The sequence below is a fragment of the Somniosus microcephalus genome, chromosome 5 (assembly GCF_052327205.1).
Source record: "Somniosus microcephalus isolate GS21.2 chromosome 5, FLI_Smic_1.0, whole genome shotgun sequence".
NCBI classification, from domain to species: domain Eukaryota; kingdom Metazoa; phylum Chordata; class Chondrichthyes; order Squaliformes; family Somniosidae; genus Somniosus; species Somniosus microcephalus.
The window spans coordinates 155,130,906-155,155,397 of NC_140991.1; positions in this window are offsets into that span (position 1 = coordinate 155,130,906).

Below are 24,492 nucleotides of genomic sequence, written 5' to 3' on the forward strand. Positions count from 1 at the left end.
CACGTTTGGGGCGCTACAGCCGGGCGTTCGCTAAATTTAGTGCCCGGTGCAACTTAGCGCCACCTTCGCCGATATTCAGTTGCATCGCCCCAAGAGGTTGCTGCTGCGCTAATGCAGGCGATGCACGACTATCATAAGGCGCTAAGCCGGCGTGCCGAGGCGCTAACAGCGAGGGCGGGCGCAGCGCAGGTGCGGCGAGTTGATGATTGAAGGCAGACACGCTGGCGCCGGTCAGCTCTTAAAGGGGGAGGGTCGATTTGTTTGGCTGGCATGCCCTGCACACTGCAGCTCTGAAGCAAGGCCTGCCCATTGCTGGTTCATCAGTTCTACGCCCAGGACCATGCAGAAGCCCGCTATTCTTCCAAATCCCATTGCATGCTCTTGCTGCTTGTCCAGGGTCATGGGGAAGGAGATGTACTGATGTCTCCTTCTGAAAAGGGCATTGGTCACCTGGCGGATGCAGCAATGTACCGCGAACTGGGAGATGTTGGCAATGTCCCCAGAAGCGGATTGGAAGGAGCCGGTGGCATAGAAGTTGAGAGCCACCGTCACCTTCACTGCCACCGACAGAGACGTCCTGCTCCTCAGCTGTGGCTGCAGATCTCAGTGACCACCTCCCTTCTGAATCGCAGCCTCCGAACACACTGCTCCTCAGACATGTTCAGATATGAGAACTGCTGGCGGTATACCCTGGGTGGGTAAGGCCTCCTGTGCCGACACCTGTTGGCCCTTCTCCGTCTGGCCATGACTGGTACTCTCTCACGACGTCTCTGAGCCCTTTGAATGCAATGGAGAAGCCCAACGTTTCCACCCATTGCAGCCCCCATTATATGTGGCGACTCAAGGCTATGGCACTGAAAGTTAAATCCAAGTGCAAAGCTCTGGCCTGAAGCCAGAAGTACCTGTGCGAGCGCTGAGTCAAAGCAGAAAGCTATCTCCCTTTGTCTCTCTCCAAATATCCGTCTCTCACACAGAAGGATTGGCACAAAATGGCTGCCACTTATAATACAGGAGGAGTCCCCTTTAAATAGCGCCCCCCCGCGCCCCGCAGTGACTGGGAACCATTCCCCTCTACCAGTCGCTGGGGGCGCCAGGCGCACAGAAGGGCGGCGCCACTGAAGTTCCGGTTCGGGGCGCACCAAGGGCGTTGCACCATGAAATGACGTCAGGATCTGCGCGCGCAGCTGAGCGGGCGCTGCGGTTTAGCACCGCCGCTAAATCTTGAGTGAAGTTCGCGAGAGGCACAGATCGCACCGTGCCCGGGCGCTAGGCGCTTAGCGCCCCACTTCTCCTCCTCCTAAGGCGCTAGCGGCTGGCGCTAACAACTGAATTTCTAGGCCTTGTGGTTTTCTTTTTCTTATTATTATTTGATTGGCTGCTACTTCTTGTACTTGGATAAGCCTTGAAGTGCCGTAACCTACAGGGCTACAAATTAAGAGCTGGAAAGTGGGATTAGTCTGGATAGCTCCTTTTCGGCCAGCACAAACACAATGGGCTGAATGGCCTCCTTCTGTGCTGTAAATTTCTATGATTCTATGATTTTCAGCCCTGATATGACCAATTCTGATGAAACATTAATGTATCTTTACTTTTTGGATACTGGTGAATATGATTCTGCACAAAATCATGCAAAATGTGATTAAGCCCTTAAAGGTGATAACATTTCACATATAACCCTCACAATCTAGCATTTTTTGTTCTTATCCTGAAACGTTGTTGCTGGTTTGGGTCTGAACAATTAATGAGTGGTGTCCCACATTGTGTAACACTCAACGCCACACATCACTGAGTTAACTTTAGCATATAATGCTATACATTCAACTTACATGAACAGACTGAAAATATCAGAATGGTCTCACTATGCCTAACACAATTGTTATGGCCCGTATTTTCCGACTGAATGCTTCCTGTATGCGGAGGCCTCCGATCTGGAAAAAATTTACGCCTTTACCTGAGGGCTCCAGAGGTCCGGCCATTTCCGCTCCTGGGCCTCTGTTCTATGAAATGCGCAGAGGCCCAGGTATCCCGGGGCGCATGCAGTTCGCAAGCGTCCCTGGGATCACATGGGCCATGGGGAACCAATGGGAGAAGGGAATCTCCCTTCATACTTTTGACAGCTTAGACCTGTCAAAAGTATGAATGGGATCACTCCAAAAACACATCAAAACATTAAATAATTTGTTTTTAAATCACGTTTTTAAAATTAGTTAAAATTTCATTAAATTAAATATTTTAAACAAAAAATTTATTTTTTGAAAAAAAATTAAAGTTTTTTACAGGGCTAAAATAAATTTACCTTTTTTAAAAGTAATTTTAAATTATAAATGAGTGGAATTTTTTTTATTTTTTTTACTTTTATAAACTCATGCTGGTAAAAGCAGGCCTTACGTCTGCTTTTACCAGGCATAAGATTTTTAAGGGATTTCAGCGGGCAGAGGTTCTGCAGAAAGTGGAACTCTCCACCCGCAGAGGCCCTTCTCCAGGCGATCTGTCAAGAGGATTCTTGACAGAGAGGAATGGCCGGTTTTCAGCGCATGCACTTCGCATGCCTGAAACCAACACTTGCGAGGTCCCTATGGGTGTGTACACAGCTCGTACACACCCGTAGGGATCAGAAAATACAGGCCAATGTCTTCAACCAATCCTGCTGACAGCAACACTTAATAGCAACTTTCTTTCTCTATTAGTCACTGCGAATCACATTTGGATTTGGAATGAATGTATTTGATAACGTTATGCTGTTAGTTCCAGTTCCTGAGAACAGCTCATGTAGTACTTCTGCATTCTAATTATGGGTGACAGAAGTTGTATGACTATAGATTTAAAACAAAATAGAATGAGACGTAAGATAATCTTGACATGCTTCAAAACGAATGCAATTGCCTCCATATATCCATCAGCCTGCAATTTTTATTTAGCAAGCAACATAGAATAATAGTTAATGGCAGACTCCCACTTACACTGAACCTGCATTTGATCTGAAAGATTAATTCCACAATAAAATAATTTCATCAGCTCACTGTCAGTGCCTATTGAGAATTATTGGTGCTTCCTGATGTCCTGTGTGTAAGAAAGAAAGAAAGACTTGCATTTATATAGCGCCTTTCACGACCACTGGACGTCTCAAAGCGCTTTACAGCCAATGAAGTACTTTTTGAAGTGTAGTCACTGTTGTAATGTGTACATGTTTGGTGTGGCTAGGATAAGTCTCAGTTGTGATGGGCCTGCAGTCAACTAACTTGTCGACACTCAATGTGCCAATTATTTCAGGAGGGGAGGGCAAAAAAATTTAGAGAACAAAAAACTATTTCGCAAAGTAGAGACTGGTGCCAAAATTAGACCCCATCACAACTGTTTCTTGGGCAAAGAACAGAGGCAAAAAGAACCAATATTACGAGGCTATGTCCCATGCCCGAAGGTAATTTTAAAGATGTCTGACACAATATTAGCTGGGGCAATATATAGACATCCCTGGTAGCCGTCTCAAACAGACATTAGGCCCCTTGTTAATAAGGGTCCTAATGTCTATTTCATGACCCCAATCATAAATTCGGCAGGACAGAGCGGAGCATGCACTGGGTATGCTCAGCTCAGGTTTTCCAGTTCTTCTGTGAATGCTGCCTAACAAATAGATAAGTTTTTGAATTTTAATTTGCTTTAATGTGGATCCAGGATGAGCTGGAGTGCTCCGTCTGGCTCCACAGTACTACTGCTGGCCACTGCCAGCCTGTGCTCAACCCCCCCACCCCACCATCCCAATCTACTTAAGGGTCATTGTCAATGTCACAACCGGCCCAAACTGATGTGCTCTAAACCGGAAAGCTGCTTCAAGGTGCCTAATTAGCATCCGCAGCTCATCTAAATGATATTGATGGGGTCCAAGGCCCAATTTCAGGTGAGTCTTGAGCGTGCAGCTTCTGGAGCACCCCGAATATTTTTTGCCCGAAAACAGGCCTAAACGAATTTCTCTCCCACTGTTTCTTTTCTCAACATATATAACAAAGGTATGAGACTGGATTGCATCATTCAGTCATGTACCAAAATTAGACCAACTATTCATCACATTTATTGAGAACGCAGTTGTAAGAAATCATGGATTGAAAGAAATAATAGTCTGTTACGGGTTCCCTAGATCAGCAGTTTGTCTAAATTGTACAGAAAGCTGAACTACGAAGTCAGAACACAAAAACAGGCATTCGAGTGGGCATAGCTAGGCCTGATAAGGGATGCAGCAAGGAGCTGTAGGATAAACAAGCTATCTACGAGAGGGAGCTGTCAGAGGTACCCTATCCCTTGTAATTGGACAATGGGATGGGTAAAAATGATTGACACCGGGTATCCACCAGCCCATCGAAATAAGGTATATAAACAGGCGACTGAGAGAGGAAAACAGACAGTTAGGGGCGAAGGCTTCCCTGAGGTGGCTATGGCCTAACACCTTGGTCAAGTTTAGCCCCTGAGGTGGATCAATGCTGGCTGATGGCCTAACACCTCCAACAGCTCGAGGGACAAACAAACGGAGGTGACCGCTGCCGCAGACTGCAGGAATCCACCCACTCTGGGACCACCGTACTGCCTGACCATCCGTCTGTCCGGTTGTTTTGTTCCATTCCAGGGCCGTAGATCTCCCTCATCTGTCACGGGTTGTATGTCTACTGTATTTATTTCAATCGCATGTAGTAGTATCTGATTATGCTTAAACTGTAGCTCTCTAATAAAAAGCCTTACAACTCCTAAGACCCTTTGGGTAATCTGTGTGTGACCTGTGATCCAAATTTTACAGTGCTGTCAGAAGTGGGGTCACAGAGTTGGGAGTTGTAATGTTCCGGTTGTGGGGACCGTAGAGACTTGGTCGACCACGCGTGATCGTTGCTTAAGACTAAGTAGGGAACTCCCTGAAAGAGGGGAGAGAGAGTGAGGTAAAGGTAAAACCAGAGATACAATGGTATTGGCATACCACCGGGAACAATTGATAGATAGCCTGAAGGAGGTGAAGCATAAAGTGCAGGAGAGAGAGTGGGAGATAGAGAAGGGAAAAAATCTAAGTTGCAGGCTAACCAATCTGAAAACTCAGCAAAGGAAGGAAAAAAACAGGGATTTGGAGAGCCTGGAAAAGCTGCTGAGATGACGATTTAAAAGAAGGAAAAAAAAGAGAAACTTAAAGTTTTACCATATGGAAGCTATCAGCATCTGTGCCGAGACAAATAAAACATAAGATTTGCTGAGTGAAAGGAACCTTAAAGGATATTGGAATTTCTGTTTGTGTCCTAACTATGAATGTTTAAGAAGTTACAGTATTCCTTTTGCCTGAAAGTCTGTCTTTAAAAGAAAGTGGCTGTTATGCTTGTTTTAGCTCCACCCATTTATCTGTGCTAAACGCCGTTTAACCCTTTGTAGTCTTGTCTTGGAATTTTGGAAATTTTATGAATGTGCAAATAAGATTGTGCACCCAAAATTGAAAAAAAAAACTTTGAGTTAAGCTGGTGTAGAAAAACTGAGAAAAACAAGCAGTTTATTTAAATGTGAAAACTAATTTTGCTCCAGTTGTATTATATCATTTGAAAACACATCTGAAGAAAGAACAAAGAGGAATATTATGTAACTTACTGTTTTTTTTATGTTTTATTTTCTGTTCTGTATCGTGTTTAGTTAATAAGAATATTACAGGACAAAGCAGCCCGCTTGGTTGGCACCCCATCCACCACCTTAAACATTCACTCCCTCCACCACCGGTGTACCATGGCTGCAGTGTGTACCATCTACAAGACGCACTACAGGAACTCGCCAAGGCTTCTTCGGCAGCACCTCCCAAACCCGCGACCTCTTCCACCTAGAAGAACAAGGGCAGCAGACGCATAGGAACACCACCACCTCCAAGTTCCCCTCCAAGTCACACACCATCCTGAATTGGAAATATATCGCCGATCCTTCATTGTTGCTGGGTCAAAATCCTGGAAATCCCTCCCTAACAGCACTCTAGGAGGACCTTCACCACATGGACTGCAGCGGTTCAAGAAGGCAGCTCACCACCACCTTCTCAAGGGCATTTAGGGATGGGCAATAAATGCTGGCCTTGCAGGCGAGGCCCAGATCCCATGAATGAATAAAACCGCCGCCTTATAAACCTGCAAGGGAGTTAACCATTTCCACTGGCAGATGTTCTTTAAAAAAAATTAGTTCACCAAACAACTTTGATTTAGGTTATCTATCATTAATATTGTATTGGACAGTAAAGTTTCTCCAGACGTTCATGAATGAGATAGATTGCGGTATTAATGGTAACTTCCATTCTAGTGAAAGTCAGGAAAGTGTAGTTACGAATAGTAAATTGACAACTTTCTCTTGGAGACATTTGTGTCCCTGCCTGGAATGAACTTTTTAAGAAAACTGAACTCCAAACCATCATCAACACCTTCACCGAAGCATCCGAGAGCATGGGCCTTACACTAAACATCCATAAGACAAAGGTCCTCTACCAACCTGCCCCTGCCACACAGTACTGCCCCCCGATTATCAAAATCCACGACAAGGCCTTGGACAACGTGGACCACTTTCCATACCTTGGGAGCCTACTGTCAACAAGGGCAGACATCGATGACGAAGTCCAACACCGCCTTCAGTGTGCCAGTGCAGCCTTCGGTCGCCTGAGGAAGAGAGTGTTTGAAGGCCAGGACCTCAAACCCGACACTAAGCTCATGGTCTACAGAGCAGCAGTGATACCTGCCTTGCTGTATGCCTCAGAGCCATGGACCATGTACAGCAAGCACCTCAAAGCACTGGAGAGGTACCACCTATGCTGCCTCCGCAAGATCCTGCAAATCCATTGGCAGGATAGGCGTACCAACGTCAGTGTTCTTGCTCAGGCCAACATCCCCAGCATCAAAGCTTTGACCACGCTCAATCAGCTCCGATGGATGGGTTACATTGTCCACATGCCCGATACGAGACTCCCAAAACAAGCGCTCTACTCGGAGCTCCGGCACGGCAAGAGAGCCCCAGGTGGGCAGAGGAAAGGTTTCAAGGACACCCTCAAAGCCTCCTTGAAAAAGTGTAACATCCCCATCAACACCTGTGAATCCCTGGCCCAAGACCGCACAAAGCGGAGGAGAAGCATCCGGGAAGGCGCCGAACAGCTCGAGTCTCTTCGCCGGGAGCAAACAGAAGCCAAGCACAGTCAGCGCAAGGAGCGCACGTCAACCCAAGCACCCCACCCACCCGCCCCTTCAACCACCGTCTGCCCCACTTGTGACAGAGACTGTAGGTCCCGCATTGGACTCATCAGTCACCTGCGAACTCATTTTTAATGTGGAAGTAAGTCATCCTCGGTTCCGAGGGGCTGCCTAAGAAGAAGAAGAGAATGAACTTTTTAAGAAAACTGAATTTGATAGTCTGGCCACTGTTGGATCCATGGTTCAGTGGATATGCTGTTATTAAATAATCACACGGATGCTGTACATTAACAATAAACAGGTCTTTACTGGAGGAGGGTAGTCTCAAGACTGGGGGGACAGAGGCATGCGCAAAGCTTATATACAGGTGTGGTCACTGCCGGTACTACAGTATACAGGAGCTGTAAAAGTAGTTCTGACTTAAAGACACATACACTACAATTCTTCCCCTTTTAGATTAGTAGTACCCCTAATATTCAAATAACAATTAACATTTCAACATGTACATTAAACAACAAAAGTCCATTTATAGATTCAGTCTTTGGGGTGGCTTCCTGACCCTTTCGGGATAGCGCCTTTCCGGAGGTTCTTGTTCTTGGTGCAGAGGCGATTCTGACCCCTTTTCATCGGGTAGTTCATCGGGTTCCACTGCTACTGGGTCTGAGGTAGATGCTACCGGTGTGTCGGGTTCATCCCCAGGTACTCGAGGCATGGGGTTGACGCGTTCCTGTGATGCTAAGATCTGATCGACGTGGCGTCTCACAATGTTCTCCCCGACATCCACTGTGTACATTAATGGCCCCTGCCTTGTACATATCGTTCCGGGTTGCCATTTCTCTGTTCGATAGTCACGGGCCAAGACTGGTTGCCCTACATTGAAGCTCCTTGTCGGCTGCTCATTGATGTGCTGGAATTGTTTGTCCTCAACATTTCTTCGCACATTTGGTCTGAGCAAGTCCAGACGAGATCTCAACCTTCGGTTAAAGAAATCATGGCCGGGGTCTGGTTGGTAACTGCATGTGTCGCGTTTCAGAAGGCTAATAAGAAATTGTCCATCTTATGCTGTAGTGGAATTTCATCGTCGCACATGGCCTTTATCGCCTTCTTAAAGGTTTGTACGAACCTCTCAGCCAATCCATTTGTGGCTGGATGATACGGGGCGGATGTGTAATGCCTTACCCCATTCCTTCTCATAAATTTTTGGAACTCGTCGGACACAAACTGTGGTCCATTATCAGAGCAAATCTGCTCTGGGAAACCATTTCTGGCAAATATGGTCTGTAGGGCTGCAATCGTTTTCTCTGTAGTGGTTGAAGACATTTTTATCACCTCAGGCCACTTTGAATGAGCATCCACTGCAATTAAGAACATTGAGTCCATGAATGGACCAGTGAAATCAATATGCACCCATTGCCATCGAGAGGAGGGCCACTCCCATGGGTGTAGAGGGGCATGTGGTGGTGCATTTTGGACCTTCTGGCCTCCTAAGCAGCTCTTAGTTAGGTCTTCGATTTGTTGATCGATTCCCGGCCACCACACATAAGCCCTAGCAAGGCTTTTCATTTTCACTCCCCCCAGATGACCTTCATGTAGCTCATTTAGCACTCTCTCCCTTAACTTGGGTGGAATCACCACTCTGGATCCACACATCACTGTCCCCTGGCATACTGACAGCTGTTCTCTTCAGGATGAGAATGCTGGCAACAGTGAGTCGCCATGAGTTGGCCATCCCCTCACCGTCAATTCATATACCCGAGACAGCGTCGGATCATTGCGGGTCTCCTTCTCCATATCCGCGTTCGTTACTGGCAATCGTTCAATTATTGATGAATAAAGTATCTCGATAGGGTCCACTGCTGGTGCTTCCTCCACAGTAGGCAGTGGCAGGCGCGATAGCCCATCAGCGTTCCCATGCTGTTTCGTGCCTTTATATTCTATTTCATATTGATTCGCCCCTAGAAACAGGGACCATCGTTGTACTGTTGTGCAGTCATCACTGGAACGCCCTTCTTAGGATTAAAGATGGAGACAAGCGGTTGGTGGTCAGTCAGCAAGGTGAACTTCTGCCCATGCAGATAGTGGTTGAATTTTTTTACTCCCCATACTAGGCTGAGGGCCTCCCTGTCAATCTGGGCATAGTTGCGCTCGGCTGAGGTTAGTGACCGAGACGCAAAGGCTGCTGGCCTCTCCAACCTGTCAGGGAATTTGTGCGACAGCACCGCTCCAATACCATAGGGTGATGCATCACATGCCAAACGAATTGGTAGTGCTGGGTTGAAATGGGCCAACACCTCTTTTGATGTGATTAATTCTTTACACTTCTGAAAAGCTCGTCTACGTTCGTCATCCCACTTCCATGGTACCCCTGTTTGCAGTAGGGTGTTCAGTGGGTGTAATACCGTAGACAAATTTGATAAGAACTTGTGGCAATAGTTTACCAGCTCGAGGAATGACCTCAGTTGTGACACATTTTCCGGTGCTGGAGCCTTGACTACTGCCTCAATCTTGTCAGGGGACTTATGTAACCCCTCTTCATCGATGACATGGCCACAATACGAGATCTCTTTCTGGAAAAACTCGCACTTGCGGTGATTAGCTCGTAGCCCATACTCCTTTAATCTGGTGAGCACCTTCTCCAAGTTGGCGAGGTGATCACCGTCATTTTCGCCCGTGACCAAGATGTCACCGAAATAACACTGGGTCCCTGGAATCCCTTGCAGGACCTGATCCATCGCCCTTTGCCAGATAGCCGGAGCTGAGGCTACTCCAAACACCAGCCGGTTGTATTGATAGAGACCTTTATGAGTGTTGATCGTAAGGTATTGTTTTGAAGCTTCTTCTACCTCCATTTGCAAGTACGCCTGGGCTAGATCAATTTTGGTGAAGCGCTTACCTCCAGATAGCGAGGCGAAAATATCCACAATACGTGGAAGCGGATATTGTACCGTGTGAAGGACTGGGTTCACTGTCACCTTAAAATCCCCACAGATGCGGACCTTTTTTGGTTCCCCAGGCGTATTACTCAGCGACCTCTTCATTACAGGAACGATGGGTGTAGCCCACTTGCTCCAGTCCACTTTGGACAGTACTTCTGAATGTTCCAACCCTTCCAGCTCTGCTTCAACAGCTGGTCTGATCGCATAAGGCACTGGTCTGGCCTTCAGAAACTTTGGGCTTGCATTTTCCTCTATTTTAATCATTGATGTTATTCCTTTTAGTGTTCCTAGTCCCTCCTGGAACACTTCTTTTGCATCAGTTAGCATTTTTGACAGTCGTCCAGGTGTGACGTCGTCATCCTTTTTGGCCTCAACCTTCAGTGCCTGTATGGAATGCCAATCTAATTGTATCTTCTGGATCCATTCACGTCCTAGCAGTGGTGGTCCTCCATCTGGCAATACATATATATCCATTTTAGGTATTTCCTGGCCTTTATATGTCACTTTCACCCTTATTTTTCCTTTGGGGTAGACTTTTTGCCCCGTATACGTCTTCAAGACAATCTCTGTAGCTTTCAAGGGTATGTGTGAAAATAGCCGCTTGTAGTCTCTTTGATTTATGACTGTTAGCGCTGACCCTGTGTCCAATTCCTTTTTCACTTGGACTCCATCTATCTTGAGTGTAACCCAGATAGTCTGGTGATCCTCTATTTCTGTTACCTTATGTAGTTTCAGACAACCCAGCTCCTTGATTCCAGAGTCTGTGTCACTTTTCTGTTCGTCTGAACCACTGTCCATCACCTGGTGTACCTTTTTGTACTTCTCCTGTGGAGATTTCTTACTGTTGGTTTTCTTCCCAGACCTGCAGACTCTTGCTATGTGTCCTGCTTTCCCACACTGTCTGCACACTTGGTCCTTGAACCAACAATCTTTCTGGTCATGTGTTGTTCACAGAATCCCAGAATCACAGAAACCCCACAGTGCAGATAGAGGCCATTTCGGCCCATCGAGCCTGCACCGACACATATCCCACCTGATCCCCGTAACCCCTACACCAACACATATCCCACCCTATCCCCGTAACCCCATGTATTTAATCCCCCTAACACTAAGGGTCAATTTATCAGAGCCAATCAACCTAACCCGCACATCTTTGGACTGTGGGAGGAAACCTCTGCCGCAGCGATAGCACTTCCCTGTTCCATAGGACATTTCATTGGTGCCATATTCTTGCGGTCTCCGTTGTATCTCTGCAGCGCCCCTTGCGGCTGCTTCGTGTGATACTGCCATACCGAAAGCTTTGTCCAGCGTAAGGTCCTTTTCTGATAGAAGCAGTTTCTGGGTTCCTTCACTTTGTAGCCCACACACAAACTTGTCCCTTAACGTGTCTGCTAGTCCCGCTCCAAACTGGCAGTGTTTCGATAGCTTGCACAGTTCCGTTAGGTACTCAGCATTGCTTTTGTCTTTGTGTTGGTTCCTTTTATGGAACTTAAATCGTTCTGCTATCAGCAGCGGTGTGGGGTTTAAGTGGTCCTGTAGGATTTCTACTATGCTTTCAAAATTCTTGTTTACCGGCTTCTCTGGGGTTATTAGATTTTGCAGTAACCCATAAGTTTTTGCACCCATGGAATTTAACAGAACCAGTGCTTTATTAGCATCTGGCACTTCATTCGCCCTGCAGTACACCTCAATACGTTCCACATATGTTGCCCAATCTTCGACTTCATTGTCGAACATAGAGATACTGCCACTCTTCGGCATCCTTGGGTGTGAGTTAACTGTCAAAAATGGCACCTCCCGCGCTTCCCCTTCTTCTCCGCTGGCATAAAATGGCATCTCCCGTGCTTTCCTTCCTTCCCGCGCTCACCCTTCTTCTCCGCTGCGGCTTCTAAAAATGGCGCCTCCCACGTTCTTTCTTCTTCTCCGCGGCTCAATGGCGTTTCCCGCGCTCCCCTTTCTTCACCCTGCGGACCCTGTTAAGCCCATGAGCCCTGGCTGTGCTCTGCGCATTCTTCTTTTTATATTTTTCGACGCTGCTCAGTCTAGAACCCGGCTGTTTCTCTACCCTCTCTCTCTCCAGTTTGTTTTCTTTTTCTCGACGCCGCTCGGTGTTCAACCCTCGGCTGCGCCCTGCGCTCTTCACCCTCTGTCTTACCCCATTGACGCTGCTCGGCTTTCTCTCCGCCGTCGGTCGGCACCAGCCGCCGCTGCTCGGGAAGTGTCTGCGCTGGACCTGTCGTCGGTCTCTTGCTGCTCGTCGTGGCTGGGGAACCAAGCCCGGCTCTCCACAGCCTCCCCTGCGAAGTTCAATCTCTGCCTGACTGCTGGGCGGTTGCTCGTGGTCGACGCCCGTGTTCCTGGCCTCGACTATTTTTTTTTTTTATATTGCAAGTAGATTCGAATCGACACTCGTCGCCACTGTTGGATCCGTGGTTCAGTGGATATGCTGTTATTAAATAATCACACGGATGCTGTACATTAACAATAAACAGGTCTTTACTGGAGGAGGGTAGTCTCAAGCCTGGGGGTACAGAGGCATGCGCAAAGCTTATATACAGGTGTGGTCACTGCCGGTACTACAGTATACAGGAGCTGTAAAAGTAGTTCTGACTTAAAGGCACATACACTACAGCCACTACCCGAGACATCGGAACCGTGTGGTGGAAGATAAGCAAAGATCTCCAGACAATCTTTTGATAAGATCACCTGTAAGCCCGAGAATGGTTTCTATCGGATGGCACGTGTGGCATGATATTGAGATGAGTGTGCAAATGTGATTTGTTACGTATGAAGCAATTACCATCTGGAAATGCATGGTGAATTTACACTGGAGAACAGGTCTCAGACATGCTCAGTTACTTGACAACAGTACGACATGAAATGGTTAATGTGGCTCAGGAGAGTGAGGCAACTTTTAAAGCATTGACACATACTCCATCGAGAAACTATCTAATTAAAGTCACAATCCAAATAGAGTTAAACACACTGCTACCTGTTAGACGGAATGAAATTGTCGTTGAAGTGGAGAGTTACATGGAAACTGGATTGGGACAATTGAGGGCTAAGGAGATATGTTTAGTAAGAATTATCCACAAGATGGATACGAGTAAAAGAGAGATCTGGAGAATCTTTTAAGTCCATGATTTGTTGATTAGATATTAAACTGTCGTGTCGCTTGAAGTGATTGTAAGACTGAATTTTAACTGTGACTGTAATAATTGTGTTTTGTAGAACAACCAGTACAAATCCAGTATGAGGTGGTTTTGGTGGTGCCTCCTGTGTCACTACTACCACAACTACCATGCTTTACGGGTCTAACAGGACCTGTACCATCAACCAACACCTTTTACTCACTATCAAAACCTATGCGCAAGTGAAACTGACAGTAAATAAAATACTTAAGTATGAGCTGCACAATTATATGGCACAATTCGGGTAATACATTCCCCTGTTGTCTATGGGCTTCAGTGATGTGACTGACCTCCTCCCTAAAGCAGTTTTATGTTTTGGAGCAAAACAACTCGAGAATAGATATTGAAATTGACAGCATAGGGGACGACTCACGCTGGTGGGATATTGGGCTTAATACATCAGCACACCGCTAGGTTCGTATTATTTCACACGCTCTGGTAGTTCTTCAACTGGTAACCCATGTAATAAGACTTTGATACATAAGCCAATTGTGTACTCATGCCTATGACTAACCAGCACTAACAAATTAATTGAGAGAAGTCACACAACACCAGGTTATAGTCCAACAGCTTTATTTGAAACCACAAGCTTTCGGAGCGCTGCTCCTTCTTCAGGTGAAGTGGAGAAATGCATAAAGACACAGCTTATATAGCCAGAGAATCATGTCAGATGTTTACAGGTAATCTTTCCAACTGCCATTTATCACACCTCGGCAGAGAGATAATCACAGCAATCAAAGGTGTGAATGGTGTCCAAACAGGTCAGTCAGGAAAACATTACATCAAAGAACAATGAGGTGGGGTCACAAGGGGTCAAATATTGCAGATGCTGGGGTCTGTATGAAAAACCAAAAAACAGACAAAAAACATTTTTTTTTGCTGGAAATCACAGCAGGTCCGGCCGCATCTGTGTAGAGAGAACAAGCCAATGTCGACTCGAGTCTGGATGACCCTGCATCAGGTGGGGTTACATGTAGCGTGACATGAACCCAAGATCTCGGTTGAGGCCATCCTCATGGGTGCGGAACTTGGCTATCAGTTTCTGCTCGACGATTTTGCGTTGTCGTGTGTCTCGAAGGCCGCCTTGGAGAATGCTTACCCGAAGATCGGAGGCTGAATGTCCTTGACTGCTGAAGTGTTCCCCGACTGGGAGGGAACACTCCTGCCTGGCGATTGTTGCGCGGTGTCCGTTCATCCGTTGTCGCAGTGTCTGCATGGTCTCGCCGATGTACCATGCTCCGGGGCATCCTTTTCTGCAACGTATGAGGTAGACAACGTTGGCCGAGTCACATGGGTATGTACCATGTACCTGGTGAGTGGTGTCTGTATTGATTTCTATGTGGGTTCAATGACGACACATTGATGAAAGAGAATGTCTTTTAATCTAAAGCTTGTTCAAGTAAGTTAGATTCTTTACAGGAGACACCATCTTAGAGATCCATCCAAAACCGAAACTAAAACTAAACTAAACTGCCTCTCTCGCATGCCCTCTGCTGGTCAGGCATAAATAATCAAACAGGCAAATATGCTGGTAAGGCATAATAATCAAAAGGCAAATACCATCACTATTTGCTGATATCATTACATCTCCCTTTCTTAAAACAAAAGTATTTTACTTTTATCTAACAACATGTTTTCTTTGTATTACTCTCCATTTTAACTGTAACACTTAATGAACTTACATTATCATTATCATTATCAAGGTTTTTTAACCTTGTTTTGTGTGTTCACATGAAATATGTAAATACACTAGAACTTGAAGAAAGAATAAGATAACATTACTTCCTTCTATAACAAGAGTCCTTAAACTTGCTCAATGAGTCTCTCAGGAGGCTTCATGTGTCTTGAGGATTTTCTGATTGATTGTCCTTGAATCTGAGTTGTTGCCTCAGATGATGGTTTCTCAGCTGTGTGATCAGGTTGTTCAACAGTATCAGTCTTTTGACCTGCTGTGGCTGGTCCCATGAGAAGATCCCGACGATTTCTTCGCAGAACAGCACCCTCATCTGTCTGAATGGTGTATGATCATGGTTGTACTTCACTCAGGACAGTTCCCTTCTGAGTCCATATGTTTGTTTTGTCTTTGAACCTTACTTGGTCACCAGTGTGGCGTTCAGGTAGGTTTTGTGTTCCTCTGTCATAGTAGCACTTTTGCTTTTCTTTCTGTTGTTCTTTGAACTTCCTCACTTTCTCCCCCTCTTTTGTTTTCAGGAGGTTCTCCGGGATGGGTAAGTTTGACCTTAGCAGGCGTCCCATAAGGAGTTGGGCTGGTGACATACCACACTCGAGCGGCGTTGTGCGGTATACAAGCATGCTCTGGTAGAAGTCAGTTCAACTGTCTTTTGCCTAGTACATCAGTCTTTTCACTGTCTGGACCGATTTTTCCACTAGTCCATTGGACTGTGGAAAGTGAGGACTTGATGTTGTGTGGACAAAGTCCCACTCTTTGGCAAAGTGTCGGAAACTTGCATTGTAAAACTGGGGTCCGTTGTCTGTGAAGACCTCGCTAGCCACGCCATGTCTGGAGAATATGGCTTTCATACATGTTATCACAGCATCTGCAGTGGTGGTGTACAGTCTACAAACCTCTGGATACAGGGAGTAATAGTCTGTGACTACAAGATAGTCCTTCCCTTGACATACGAATAGGTCAGCGTCTACCTTCTGGTAAGGTCTGTCTGGCGCTGGGTGTGGCTTTAGTGGTTCTACCGGATTGCTTGCTCGATATTTCAGGCATATTGTGCAGTTTGACACCTCATTTGTCACATCTTGGTTGATTCGTGGCCAGTACATCACCTCTCGTGCTCTTTTCTTACACTTTTCGATTCCCAGATGTCCTCCATGGATCCTTTTTAGCATCTCTTTTCTCAGGCTCTTTGGGATAACTATTTTACTTCCTTTGTAGATGATGTCTTCGACCACTGATAGTTCCGCCCTGCAGTTCCAGTACTCTGCCATGTCAGGTGAGCAGTCTTGCTTCATGTTGGGCCATCCATCCAAGATGCTTTTCCTCAGTCGTCTCAGTGTTTCATCTTTGTTTGTCTCAGTATTTATGAGCTCCATTTTTGCATCTGCTATGGGCAGTGCACTTGTGATCATGTCCACGTAGGCGTTCACTTTTTCATCCATTTTGGTGTTTGCGGGCTCCCTTAGGTCAACAGCTCTGGACAACGTGTCTGCTGTATACATCAGCTTACCCGGTGTGTACGCAACATTCAGTGTATAGCGTTGCAGCCTAATCATCATTCTTTGTATTCTAAGCGGACAGCTATTTAGTGGCTTTTGGAACAATGCAACCAAGGGCTTATGGTCAGTCTCTACACTGATTGCTTGTCCTGACACAAACTGGTGAAATATTTCACAGGCGTATGTGATGCTGAGCAGCTCCTTTTCTATTTGAGCATATCGCGTCTCCGCGTCTGTCATTGAGCGCGATGCATATGCAATAGGTTGCCAGTAGTCATATTTTTGCAGAAGAACGGCACCGAGCCCACTCTGTGATGCATCTGATGATATCTTGATGGGTCTCGCTGGGCCATAAAACCTCAGAACTGGTTCCTCTGTGAGCAGTTTCTTTAGATCGCTCCATGACTTCTCATGCTCATGATTCCACTCCCATTCTATGTTCTTTTCAGTTAGTCTTCTCAGTGGCGCCATCTTTTCTGAGAGGTTGGATGTGAATTTCCCCATGTAGTTGATCATTCCATTAAACCTCTGCACGTCCTTTTTGCATTGTGGCTTTGGCATATTCTCAATGGCAGACACCTTTCTGGGATCTGGTCTGATGCCCTCACTGCTAAGGATATCTCCCACGAATGTCAGTTCTGTCACCCCGAGCTGGCATTTCTCTCTATTCAGCTTCAGGTTTGTTTTCCTTGTTGCTTCCAGCACTTTTTCCAGTCTCTCGTCATGCTCAGTTCTCATGGTTCCCCATACTATGATGTCATCCATTGAGGTATCAACTCCCTCCAGATGCTCATAGATCATATGGATAGTTTTGTGATACACTTCAGGAGCTGAGGCAATGCCAAATGGTAACCTTAGGAATCTGTATCTGACAAATGGGCTGTTGAACATGCACAGTCTTGAACTTGCCTCATCCAGTTTCATCTGCCAAAATCCTGATGATGCATCTAACTTGCTGAAATACTTCGCATTTGCAAACTGTGACATGATTTCCTCACGTGTAGGAAGCTTGAAGTGCTCTCTCTTTATTGCTCTGTTTAGATCTCTTGGATCCAGGCAAATTCTGAGCTTTCCATTCTTTTTGTCCACAGTGACAAGGGAACTCACCCATTCAGTTGGCTCATCTATCTTCTGAATCACGTTCAGGCTTTCCATCCTGTCCAACTCTGCCTTCAGTTGCTTTTGAAGAGCAAACGGAACTTTTTTGCATGGATGTATGACCGTTGGCATACTTTTATCTACTCTGATCGTGTGTTCTCCTGGAAGGCAGCCTAGACCCTGAAATAGGTCGTTGTACTCTTTCATGAGTTCATCATAGACTGTCTCTCCTTCGCTTTCCACAACGAGGACTCTCTTTACCAGGTTCAGTCTCTCACAGGCTATTAAACCTAGTATGGCCTGCACATCCTTTGGCACCACGATTAATGCTAGCATGTGCTCTCTGTCCTTGTGTGTTACTTTGACAATGCATCTTCCTTTCACTGGTATATCAGTACCTGAGTATCCTGTCACTTTCACTTTTATTCCATGTATCTTTGGTCTGGGTCTAATTTTCTTAAAATCAGTCTCTGATATCACATTAACTTGTGCTCCAGTATCCAATTTAAATGGAATATGTATGTCATTCACTTTTAGTGTCAACATCCAGTCTCTCTTATCTTTTTTGTTTTCAGACACAACATCCACATAGAACTCCTCTATCTCGCTTTCATCTACTGCATGGACCTTGCTTTGTTGCGCTTGGTTCTTACAGCAACGGGCATAATGGTTGTTTTTGTAGCAACTATTGCATGTTTTACCATATGCTGGACACTTTTTTGGTGGATGCTGTGTACCGCATCGACTACATGACTTTCGATTGCCCCTTTCATTTTTGTTCACTGGCCATGCCTCTTTTTTCACATTGGCGCTCTTTTTGTTAAACGGTTTGTGTCCGTTCTTTCTCACTGCATCCACGTTGCAGCTACTGTCACTGAACAGCTCCTTTGCCTGCGACTTCACAGTCTCTGTAGCCCTACACAGTGCTATGGCTTTTCCCAGGTCTAGATTTTGCTCTCTTAGCAGTCTTTCCCTTAGACCATTATCTGGAATACCACACACCAGTCTGTCTTTTATCAGCGAGTCTGTCAGTCCCCCAAATTCACACGTTTTGCTTCTGTTTCTCAGTTCAGTCACATACTGATCAATAGTCTCTCCCGTTTTCTGTACACATGTGAAAAATCTGTGCCTCTCAAACGTCACGTTACGTTTAGGTATGCAGTAGGCCTCAAACTGTTCCATTATTTTATCCAACTTCATTTTGTCTCCATCAGCAGCGAATGTGAAGTTATTATACACCTCCAGCGCTTCATCACCCACGACATGTAAGAACACTGATGCTTTCATTTTATCACTTTTCTCGTCAGCTCCGATTGCCGCTAAATACAACTCCAAATGTTGTTTGAACCTTCTCCAACTTTCAGCCACATTACCTGTCAACTGAAGCTTCGCCGGTGGGTGTAATCCTACCATTTTTCACTTCGTTAGCTATTCTCCAAAGGTAAGTAACGATGTTCTCTTTTGGCTTGCTAATATGTGAAGAGCTGATTTCGCTGGGTAGCTTACTTGCCACCTCTCCGTTCACTGTCTCGTCGAGTTGCTAACTTCAGATTTTTCCTCTTCATCTCTTTCAATCACTTCTGACTTCTGACACCGTGTATTGATTTCTATGTGGGTTCAATGATGATACATTGATGAAAGAGAATGTCTTTTAATCTAAAGCTTGTTCAAGTAAGTTAGATTTTTTACAGGAGACACCATCTTAGAGATCCATCCAAAACCGAAACTAAAACTAAACTAAACTGCCTCTCTCGCATGCCCTCTGCTGGTCAGGCATAAATAATCAAACAGGCAAATATGCTGGTAAGGCATAATAATCAAACAGGCAAATACCATCACTATTTGCTGATATCATTACAGTGCCCTCACGTGTGATGATGGTATCTGTGTTGATGATCTGGCATGTCTTGCAGAGGTTGCCGTGGCAAGGTTGTGTGCTGTCATGGTCGCTGTTCTCCTGAAAGCTGGGTAATTTGCTGTGAACGATGGTCTGTTTGAGGTTTGGTGGCTGTTTGAAGGCGAGTAGTGGAGGCGTGGGGATGGCGTTAGCAAGGTGTTCGTCGTCATCGATGACATGTTGAAGGCTGCGAAGAACATGGCGTAGTTTCTCCGCTCCGCGGAAGTACTGGACGACGAAGGGTACTCTGTTGGTTGTGTCCCGTGTTTGTCTTCTGAGGAGGTCTATGCGATTTTTTGCTGTGGCCCGTCGGAACTGTCGATCAACGAGTCGAGCGTCATATCCCATTCTTACAAGGGCGTCTTTCAGTGTCTGTAGGTGTCCATTGCGTTCCTCCTCATTTGAGCAGATCCTGTGTATTCGCAGGGCTTGTCCATAGGGGATGGCTTCTTTAACGTGGCTAGGGTGGAAGCTGGAGAAGTGAAGCATCGTGAGGTTGTCCGTGGGCTTGCGGTAGAGTGAAGTGCTGAGGTGTCCGTCTTTGATGGAGATTCGTGTGTCCAGGAATGAAACCGATTCTGAGGAGTAGTCCATGGTGAGTTTGATGGTGGGATGGAACTTGTTGATGTTATCATGTAGTCTTTTCAGTGATTCTTCGCCGTGGGTCCATAGGAAGAAAATGTCGTCGATGTATCTGGTGTATAGCATTGGCTGGAGATCCTGTGCAGCGAAGAAGTCTTGCTCGAACTTGTGCATGAAGATGTTTGCATATTGGGGTGCGAATTTAGTCCCCATGGCTGTTCCATGTGTTTGGGTAAAGAACTGGTTGTCGAAGGTGAAGACATTGTGGTCAAGGATGAAGCGGATGAGTTGTAGGATGGCGTCTGGAGATTGGCTGTTGTTGGTGTTGAGTGCTGAGGCTGTCGCAGCGATGCCGTCATCGTGGGGGATACTGGTGTAGAGTGCCGAGACGTCCATCGTGGTGAGGAGTGTTCCTGGTTCAACTGGTCCGTGGGTGCTGAGTTTCTGTAAGAAGTCTGTAGTGTCGCGACAGAAGCTGGGGGTTCCCTGTACGATGGGTTTCAGGATGCCCTCGACATATCCAGAGAGGTTCTCACACAGGGTTCCGTTGCCTGATGCGATAGGACGTCTGGGTGTGTTGGCTTTGTGTATCTTTGGGAGGCAGTAGAAGTCTCCCATGCACGGAGTACGTGGGATGAGAGCATGTAGGATGCTTTGAAGGTCTGGATCGAAGTTCTTGATCAGTCTGTTGAGCTGGCGGGTGTGTTCTTTGGTCGGATCTGCGGGTAACTGTCTGTAGTGTTCCTGGTTGTCCAGTTGTCGGTATACTTCTTTGCAATAGTCCATTCTGTGCTGTATGACGATGGCGCCTCCTTTGTCTACTGGTTTGATGACGATGTTGCAGTTGGTCTTGAGAGCGTGGATGGCGTTGCGTTGTGCTCGGGTGACATTCTGGACTGTCTTGTGAGTGCGGTTGATGAATCTGGCATTGATGCATCTCCTGACAGCTTGAGCATACATGTCAAGCTTAGGGCAGCGACCCTCCGGAGGGGTCCAATTTGACTCTTTCTTCTTCGGTTGCTGCACTGCGGATCCCTCTGTCTGCTGTTCCGGGTCATTGATTGTCTCATTGGGTTCGCTGCTGACATCTTGGGATTTGTGGAAGAATTCCCGGAGCCTCATTCTCCTGCTGAATTCCTCTGTGTCTGCCGCGAGACCGATGGGGTCCATTTTGGTGGTGGGGCAGAAATTGAGCCCTCGGCTGAGTACTTCAATTTCGTCTGGTTGAAGGGTGTGGTCGGACAGGTTGATGATGGATTTCCCTGTGGTTTCAACCGTGGTACCGGGGGAGGCTTGGTTGCTGCTGCTGGTGATGCCGAGTTTCTCAAGCTTCCTGTTCTTGGTGTGCATGTAGGTAGCGTAGTTCCGTTGCCTTGTTTTTTTGGCGGTGTCTCGTAGCTGGTCTGCTGTGTCCTGAGGACAGGCTGAGAACATGGACTCCATCTCGGTTTCGAGGTTGCGGCGTCTGCTGTAGAGCTGGTGTACGAGATGGTTGAGGAGTGTGCGAGAGGTACGATGGCAGAGTCTCTCAGCGTAGTCTGTGTTGTTGGTCGACTTGAGTGGGTTCATGATCTGTAGTCCTTTCGGGATCTTGTCTGCTTTCTTGCATCTCTGTAGAAACTTGATGTCTGTGTCGATATGCGCGATCTTCTTGGAGATCCTCTCCACTTTGAGCTGGCAGTTTGTGGTGTCGATAGTAGCCATGGTGTGGAGATGCCGGAGTTGGACTGGGGTGGACAAATGTAAGAAGTCACACAACACCAGGTTATAGTCCAACAGCTTTATTTGAAATCACAAGCTTTCGGAGCGCTGCTCCTTCTTCAGGTGAAGTGGAGAAATGCATAAAGGCACAGCTTATATAGTCAGAGAATCATGTCAGATGTTTACAGGTAATCTTTCCAACAGCCATTTATCACACCTCGGCAGAGAGATAATCACAGCAATCAAAGGTGTGAATGGTGTCCAAACAGGTCAGTCAGGAAAACATTACATCAAAGAACAATGAGGTGGGGTCACAAGGGGTCAAATATTGCAGATGCTGGGGTCTGTATGAAAAACAAAAAAACAGACAAAAAACATTTTTTTTTCCTGGAAATCACAGCAGGTCCGGCCGCATCTGTGTGGAGAGAACAAGCCAATGTCGACTCGAGTCTGGATGACCCTGCGTCAGGTGGGGTTACATGTAGCGTGACATGAACCCAAGATCTCGGTTGAGGCCATCCTCATGGGTGCGGAACTTGGCTATCAGTTTCTGCTCAACGATTTTGCGTTGTCGTGTGTCTCGAAGGCCGCCTTGGAGAATGCTTACCCGAAGATCGGAGGCTGAATGTCCTTGACTGCTGAAGTGTTCCCCGACTGGGAGGGAACACTCCTGCCTGGTGTAACAATCGGTAAGCATTGAATGAATAGTCTGTTACGGGTTCCCTATGATCAGCAGGTTGTCTAAGTTGATGACACAGAAGGATTCCAGTCATGTCAGAAAAGGAGCTGTACAGAGAGCTGAATTATGAGCTCAGAACACAAAAACAGGCTATATAAGTGGGCATAGCTAGGCCTGATAAGGAATGCAGTAAGGAGCTGTAGTATAAACAAGTTGTCTACGAGAGGGCAACAAAACCTTTAGAACAGAGATAAGGAGGAAATCTGTGTGTGACCTGTGATCCAAATCTTACACAGTGCTGCATCCTATTATACGTTAACTTTGCTTTAAAAAAAATTTTCAAAAGTAAGTGTTGGTTCTATAATAAAGAGAATATTGCACACAGTGTGAAAGAGCCTTATTTATTCAGTTCACCAAATAAACCTGCAATACTTCGGAGGTAGATGGTCCTTCCCCATGGAAAATTAAATACAGATTTATATATTATTGATGACTGCTCTTTTCCTTACATGTGTTCATTTAATTGTGTTAATATAGCCATTATTGTCAAATAATTAGAGGATCAGAGTTTGGGGAGGTTACAAAAATGCCCAGTCAAATCAAACAAAGCCTTCTACAACTATGAGGATGTATATTATGTAGTTTGTGAGAGTTGTATGTGAAATGTTATTATCTTTAAGGGCTTTAATTACATTTTGCATAGTTTTACTCAGAATCACATCCATCACACAGCCAACATCATTTACAGCCTGGCCTGTAGGAATAATCTAATTTATTGACTCTCTCCTCTTACATCATTCAGGAAGTAGGAAAGACATACTGACACTTGCATACCATAAAAAGTAACAAGACATACAAGTTTACCTTTCAAGAAATATCTATGGGCATTTCAATTGTACATATACAGGGTCAACCTTACACCATATGAGACTGGCATTTTCAGCAACTTTGTGCCAGTTTTTAAAATCAGTAAATGTGCACCATCTCCATGCAAATGAAACAAAGAAAGAGTTATGATGTATATAACACATACATAATCTCAGGGCATCCCAAAGTGCTTTAGAACAAATGGAGTACTTTTGAAGGGCAGTTACTAATGTTATGTAGTCAAACATGGCAGCCAATTTGGACACAGTAAGGTTCAATAAACAACATGTGAATGAATAACTAGATAATCTGTTTTTGATGACATAGGTTGAGAGAGGAATGTTGGCCAGAAATTAAAAGATGGTCATTACGCTATGGATGTTACTTCCATTACTGAAATAAAATATGTCTTTCAGATGAAACGTTAAACCGAGGCCCTGTCTGCTCTCTCGCATGGACGTAAAAGATAACATGACATTTTTCGAAGAAGAGCAGCGGCGTTATCCCCGGTGTCCTGGCCAATATTTATCCCTCAATCAATGTCACTAAAACAGATTATCTGGTCATTATCACATTGCTGTTTGTGGGAGCTGTAGGGTTCGCAAAACTCCCACATTCCCCAAAATTATGGAAGAAGGGACCCTGCATGGACAAGTTATGGAAAAGACAGGGTACCCAAAATGGCTTCTGCAACATCGTGACCAAAAGTACAGGATTTTAAAAGCAAGGCTCTGCAAACAGGCAGGCACTTTTTTTCAAGCCTGGAATGAAACTTAAAATGCTTGGACCTGTGAATAGACTCTGTGGGGCCAGACAAAATAAACACAGAATATGCGTTCCATTCGCCTTGAAACAGATCAGGTTAGAATGGGCCACAATCAAGGCCATCAGGTTTCTGCATATTTAGAACATAAGAACATAAGAAATAGGAGCAGGAGTAGGCCAATCGGCCCCTCGAGCCCGCTCCACCATTCAATAAGATCATGGCTGATCTGATCCTAACCTCAAATCTTCTATCACTCTCCATCCACCCGAACCCATGTGATCTCGCGGGAGAGGCGAAAAACCAGATAAAAAACCCAATGGCCAATTTGGGAGAAAAAAATCTGGGAAATTCCTCTCCGACCCATCCAGGTGATCGAAACTCGTCCAGGAGATCACTCTGTCCCTATATTTGCTACAGTAC